This window comes from Cryptomeria japonica, chromosome 8 (genome assembly GCF_030272615.1).
Source record: "Cryptomeria japonica chromosome 8, Sugi_1.0, whole genome shotgun sequence".
NCBI classification, from domain to species: domain Eukaryota; kingdom Viridiplantae; phylum Streptophyta; class Pinopsida; order Cupressales; family Cupressaceae; genus Cryptomeria; species Cryptomeria japonica.
This window is the reverse complement of record NC_081412.1, coordinates 459,402,092-459,408,918: the sequence shown is the minus strand read 5'-3', so window position 1 is coordinate 459,408,918 and position 6,827 is coordinate 459,402,092. Positions and strand designations below refer to the sequence as shown.

General features: G+C 40.3%; 1 pseudogene; it reads left to right on the top strand.

Annotated features, from left to right (window-relative positions):
• The first annotated feature begins 329 nt into the window (after window positions 1-329).
• LOC131857725 (E3 ubiquitin-protein ligase COP1-like) lies at window positions 330-965 on the top strand (annotated as a pseudogene).
• Window positions 966-6,827: the final 5,862 nt, after the last annotated feature.

Here is a 6,827-nt window from a genome sequence, read left to right as displayed (position 1 = left end):
CAACGCACACATTTGACCAACACAACAGATATTGATACTGCAACTGTGGAGCTGGTTACCAATTTTTTGCATTGGTTTTTTCCTGCATTTGATTATAGGTGGTTGATTGATGAAGTGCATGAGAGTCTTCCAAAGGAGCTTAATTTTATATATGAGGCAAAGAATAGTGAACAATATTTTTATAATTTCAAAAGATTATCTCTCCATCTTGCCTCATATATTTATATTCCCAGTGCAAACTGGAATTCAAGTACATCAAGAGTCATAGTGCAAGAAGTGATCATGAAGGCATTGTTACTGTATGGGATGTGAATACACGCCAGAGTATTATGGAGTATGAGGAGCACGAAAAATGGGCATGGAGTGTAGATTTTTCATGCACAGACCCTACAATGCTTGTCTCAGGCAGTGATGATTGGAAGGTTAAGGTATGGTGCACAAGGCAAGATGCAAGTGTTCTCACCATAGACGTGAAAGCAAATATCTGTTGTGTGCAGTGTTATCCAAGCTCAAGAAATTATATTGTGGTTGGTTCAGCAGATTGTAACATTCATTATTATGACTTAAGGAGGATCAGTGAACCATTATATGTATGTAGAGGTCACAGGAAAGCAGTTTCATATATCAAATTCATATCAACAAATGAATTAGCTTCTGCATCAATAGACAATACATTGCGATTGTTGGATGTAAAGGAAAATTGCCATGTAAGTACATTCAAGGGACATACTAATGAGAAGAATTTTGTCGGTCTTACAGTCAACAGTGAATACATAGCTTGTGGCAGTAAAACAAACGAGGTGTTTGTATACCACAAAGCTATTTCAAAGGCTACTGCTTGTTACAATTTTGACGGTCTGGATCTGGATAATATTGATCAGAAAGCATCACATTTTATAAGTGTCATTACTTGAAAGAGTAGGAGCCCTACAATGTCGGCTGCAAATGACCAAAGGCACCATTAAAACTCAGAGATTGCTTCAAAAAATGCAGTTTTAGGCATAAGCCTTAATCCTACATTGGCTGGGCGAGAGGTACTTTTGGTATTTATAACTAAAGTTACACCCATCTAATATGTCAAAGCCACAAAGGGCTTTTGACACAAGGTGCTAAGGGTGCCCAAGGTGGACCCCATGCGAGTGGGCATGAATCCCAAGGTGACTGAGGAGGCTGACTGAGCGGAGACCAAGTGGACCCCATGCAGGCATAGATCCCGAGGTGAGAAAATTTTGCAGACTAAGGGCAGCTTAATCGGTGAGCAGGTTCCAAGCAGATTGATGGTCGACATGATTTCACAAGCCGAAGATGCACACTAGTTAGCCATCGCGAAATGGCGAAAAGTAGAAGGCCAAAAATGAGCAGGTTAAATAGCATGCAAGTTTGATGAAGATCGACAACACACATGATTTCATGAAGGAAAGGTCCTCGAAGGTTAGCCATCGCAAAATGGCAAAAGATAGATTGCAGTCTAGGTCCAGCTAAGGTGGCGTACACGTGGCAATCCAGCTCGCGGGTCCTGTCCAGTGGCACTGACATGGTACACAGGTGGCATACACGTGGCGATGAGCAAGCAGCTTTGTGGCATACACATGGTGGTGATGAGGTGTCATCCAAGGTAGCACCTAGTAAATCCCATCAGCCAATTAGAGGTTGCCACGTGGTAGGGTGTCAGGGCATAATCAGGCCAAAAATCAAAGTTAAAATCAAGTTATATATATAGTTTCAACTATATTCAAAATTCAAAAATTTAAATGATTGGAGGCACATGAGTGATTAATTCGCTCAAAGGCTTATTTTTGGCCAAAATATCAAGTATAATATATCACCAAAAAGTACTCAAGATGAGGAATGTGGTTATGCAATCAATTTTAACAAATATGGGGTATTTAGAGAGCAGTTTCCATGGGAAAGAAAAAGGGATTGAAATTCAATTAGAAAAAAGGACAGTTGGCAGTGTGTTATGCAGATCTGATCTTTCCCTCCTCTTCTTATTCTCAATTCTTCTCAATTGTAAGGGTTTCAAAAATTTGGAGAATGGCTCCATATTTTCATGGTTTCCAATTCTGAGTTCTCTTCAAGATTGTATAGGGCAGGACTTTTCTTTTAGTAACGGAGTTCAATTCTTTGCTAGAGGTGTTTTTAGTTGTAGGTTCTTGAGTATGTAAGGCATGCACAAATTCGTACAAAATTTGTCTCTGAAATGTAATCTCATTTTATTCAAATCTAATTCTTAAGGAGGATCAAGTTGGTCATAAGCAGCTGTGTCTGTGAGTGTAATGTTGGTTTGTAGGTAATCTTCAAGGAAGATTTTAAACTCTATGAACAAACATTAATAAAATAGGGATTATGTTTCTGGATCTGATATTTTTTGTGGATGAGCTGAGCAATGCATTTATGCAAGGCATTAAATGCAGGAATACTTAAGAATTGAGATGGATCTGTAGTACAAGTTTTCATCTATAGTTTGATTTGTGACTCTGTTGCCCTTGGATAAGGCACTGATCTTGTAATTAAGGGGATTCTCAAACCAATCAAAAATCCAATGAGAAAATCTTTAGTTTATGTTATGTTTTGAAATGTTTCATCTATCTCATGTTCAAACATAGCTAAGTTTTATGTGTAGATCTATCCTATCTACAGTAAACTACTTGTTATAGAGCCCTGGTGAGATCTATTTGTTTATGTTGATGTTGTCATAGGTGTGTAATAGGTTTAGTTCCAAGCATCAAAGGTATACCCGCCTAGGTTTTACAGAGCATGAAGAGTAGAAGGATTTAGATCCTTGTCATGTTGTCCAAGCCCTAAGGTTCTTCATAGATTGAATTGGCTACTTCATAGATCAATTGTAGGTTTTCTTGGGTTAATCAGTTTTGATGAACAATAGGAGGGAGAGGGAGAGAGAAAGGAGGGGAGGAGGGAGAGGAAGAGAGAGAGAGAGGGAAGGAGGGAGAGGGAAAGAGAGGGAGAGAGAGGGAGAGGGAGAGAGAGGGGAGGGAATGTAGAGAGAGGGAGAGAGGTAGAGGGAGGGAGAGAGGGAGAGAAGAGGGGGGAGGGAGGAAGAGACGGAAGGGTATGGAGGAAGGGAGAGGGAGAGTAGGTGGGAGGGAGAGAGGATGGAAGGAGGGAGAGGGAGAGAGGGAGAGGGAGAGAGAGAGGGGGGAGGGAGGGAAGGAGAGGTAGAGGGAGGGAGGGGGAGGGAGAGAGAGAGAGAGAGAGAGAGAGAGAGAGAGAGAGAGAGAGAGAGAGAGAGAGAGAAGAAGGGGTATGGAGGAAGGGAGAGGGAGGGAGAGAGAGAGAGGGGGGGAGTAGGGGGAGTGAGAGAGAAGGAGGGAGAGGGAGAGAGGGAGAGGGGGGAGGGAGGAAGAGAAGGAAGGGTATGGAGGAAGGGAGAGGGAGAGTAGGTGGGAGGGAGAGAGAATGGAAGGAGGGAGAGGGAGAGAGGGAGAGGGAGAGAGAGAGGGGGAGGGAGGGAAGGAGAGGTAGAGGGAGAGAGAGAGAGAGAGAGAGAGAGAGAGAGAGAGAGAGAGAGAGAGAGAGAAGAAGGGGTATGGAGGAAGGGAGAGGGAGAGAGAGAGAGGGGGGGAGTAGGGGGAGTGAGAGAGAAGGAGGGAGAGGGACAGAGGGACAGAGAGAGAGGGGGAAGGGAGGGAGAGGTAGAGAGAGAGAGAGAGAGAGAGAGAGAGAGAGAGAGAGAGAGAGAGAGAGAGAGAAGGAGGGAGAGGGTCATAGGGTGTCCTAAGCGGTCATAGAATACCATATGACCCTTTAGAACACCATATGGTTTTGTTATGGGTCATTGGTGTCCCAAGGGGTCATATGGCATCCTATGACCCCTTAGGACATCATATGGTGTTGTTATGGGTTGTATCGTGTATTAAGGGGTCATATGGTGTCCTAAGGGGTCACAGGACACCATATGACCTCTTAGGAAACAATACGACCTCTAATGACACCTAAGGGGTCATATGGTGGGCTAATAAAATGATATATTAAATTTAAAGTTGTGAATAGAACATCATACAATAGAACATCAATAGTTTAGTTTTGATATAGCTAAGTTAGACCACTTTCAACATAAGAGAGACTCCAAGCGAACAAACAATGAGGATTCGCTAAAAAACAAGTGTAAGGGCTTGACCTAACCCTAAGAGTACTACCTAAGTTCTAAAACATATGATGCTATTAAATTTGTAAGGTTATAGGACTGATCTCGATTGTGACTATAGGAATTACAAAAGAAGAGAAAGAGTGAGGGAGAGAAGAAGAGAAAGAGGGATGGGGTATGGAGGAAGGGAGAAGGGGAGAGAGTGAGAGAGAGAGGGATGTGGTATGGAGGAAGGGAGATGGGGAGAGAGAGAGAGAGGGAGGGAGAGAGGGAGAGAAGGAGGGGAGAGGGAGAGGAAGAGAGATCGAATCCAGGACACAATATGACCCCTAACAACATCTAAGGGGTCATAAGGTGTCCTAAGGGGTCATATGACACTATATTATCCTTTAGCACACCATAGGAACTATAACGATACCAAATAGTGTCCTAAGGGGTCATAGAACACCATATGGTGTTGTTATGGGTCATTGGTGTCCCGAGGGGTCATATGGCATCCTATGACCTCTTAGGACACCATATGGTGTTGTTATGGGTCATATGGTGTCTTAAGGGGTCATGGGACACCATATGACCTCTTAGGAAACAATACGACCTCTAATGACACCTAAGGGGTCATATGGTGGGCTAATAAAATAGTATATTAAATTTAAAGTTATGAATAGAACATCATACAATAGAACATTAGTAGTTTAGTTTTGATATAGCTAAGTTAGACCATTGTCAGCATAAGAGAGACTCCAAGTGAACAAACAATGAGGCTTCACTAAAAAGCAAGTGTAAGAGCTTAACCTAACCCTAAGAGTACTGCCTAAGTTCTAAAACATATGATGCTATTAAATTTGTAAGATTATAGGACTGATCTCGATTGTGACTATAGGAATTACACACTTGATTTCTTTCATGGGTATGTACCATTCCAAGCCGTTTGACAAGTGATGATCATCATGTACTACCACTGCCATGCATACAACAAACTTTAATTTCTTTAGGTGACAGGCGTTGTGTAACAACATGGGAACTCTCGCATACCCACCACTATCATTCTCTAGGACATCATCTATGTTACTCTCCCTCTTTCTCTTCCTACCAGTTGTTTCCTTCTGAAAAACATATTGCGGGTACTCTGACTCATCATGTTGCTTTGTTTACACTATTTTCCATATCTGCTTTGCTCATTAAAAAACACAATCGAGAAGAATATTGCTACAGGTTTCCTTGTTTGTCACAGTAATGCACTTGTGGTTCAATTTCAAACCCTATTCCTCCTATTAAATATACACACACAAATCCATTAGTCAATTTTCTTACGAGAGCATACATGATAAAAATCAAAGAGGAAGTTGCAGACAAGAAATAAATTCACTTACTTCTATAGAAGTGTAGGCACAGTTGTAGTGGGGTATGGAGGGAGGGAGAAGGGGAGAGAGGGAGGGAGGGGGTATGGAGGAAGGGGGAAGGGGAGAGAGAGAGAGAGAGAGAGAGAGAGAGAGAGAGAGAGAGAGAGAGAGAGAGAGAGAGGCACCTTGTATGCATTTGAGAGGGGGAGACAATACACTTATATGTGTATATATATACTTAATATATTATATATTATTATATACATATATATATATTATATATTATATGCATATACATATATTATATATACAATATCATATTATACAGTAGCGCGTACGTGTTGTTTATAGTAAAAAGAGCGCATACATGCTTCTTACACCATAAGTACCCCATACACACTTTTAACTATTTAGGCTTGAAAATAGGCCTGGATGACAAAGCTACAGTTTGGAAGTTTGATTTCCCTCCATTTATCTCATTTTTGACGTGTTTTATTTTATCGACTTTGTCATCATCAGGTTTACACTTCATCAAGTGGGTATTTCTAAAATTGCCACCATATTTTCACCCATCTTCTGAGCTTTCTAACCATATAATTTTTAAAAAATTTGAAAAAGTTGCAGACAAGAAATAAATTCACTTACTTCTATAGAAGTGTAGGCATAGTTGTAGTGGGGTATGGAGGGAGGGAGAAGGGGAGAGAGGGAGGGAGGGGGTATGGAGGAAGGGGGAAGGGGAGAGATGGAGGGAGAGAGAGAGAGAGAGAGAGAGAGAGAGAGGCACCTTGTATGCATTTGAGAGGGGGAGACAATACACTTATATGTGTATATATATACTTAATATATTATATATTATTATATACATATATATATATATTATATATTATATGTATATACATATATTATATATACAATATCATATTATACAGTAGCGAGTACGCGTTGTTTATAGTAAAAAGAGCGCATACATGCTTCTTACACCATAAGTACCTCGTACACACTTTTGACTATTTAGGCTTGAAAATAGGCCTGGATGACAAAGCTATAGTTTGGAAGTTTGATTTCCCTCTATTTATCTCATTTTTGACGTGTTTTATTTTATCAACTTTGTCATCATCAGGTTTACACTTCATCAAGTGGGTATTTCTAAAATTGCCACCATATTTTCACCCATTTTCTGAGCTTTCTAACCATATAATTTTTAAAAAATTTGAACAACAATAACATATTATTATTGAATTTCTTTTACCAGTGTCTCCATAGTTCTCATAGATATAGGTGCACCATTTTTTTAATAACTTTTGATATACTTATCCAAATTTAAAAAACTTTATATATTATTGTAGTGCACTTGATTCTTTATAATTAAAAATAAATAAAAT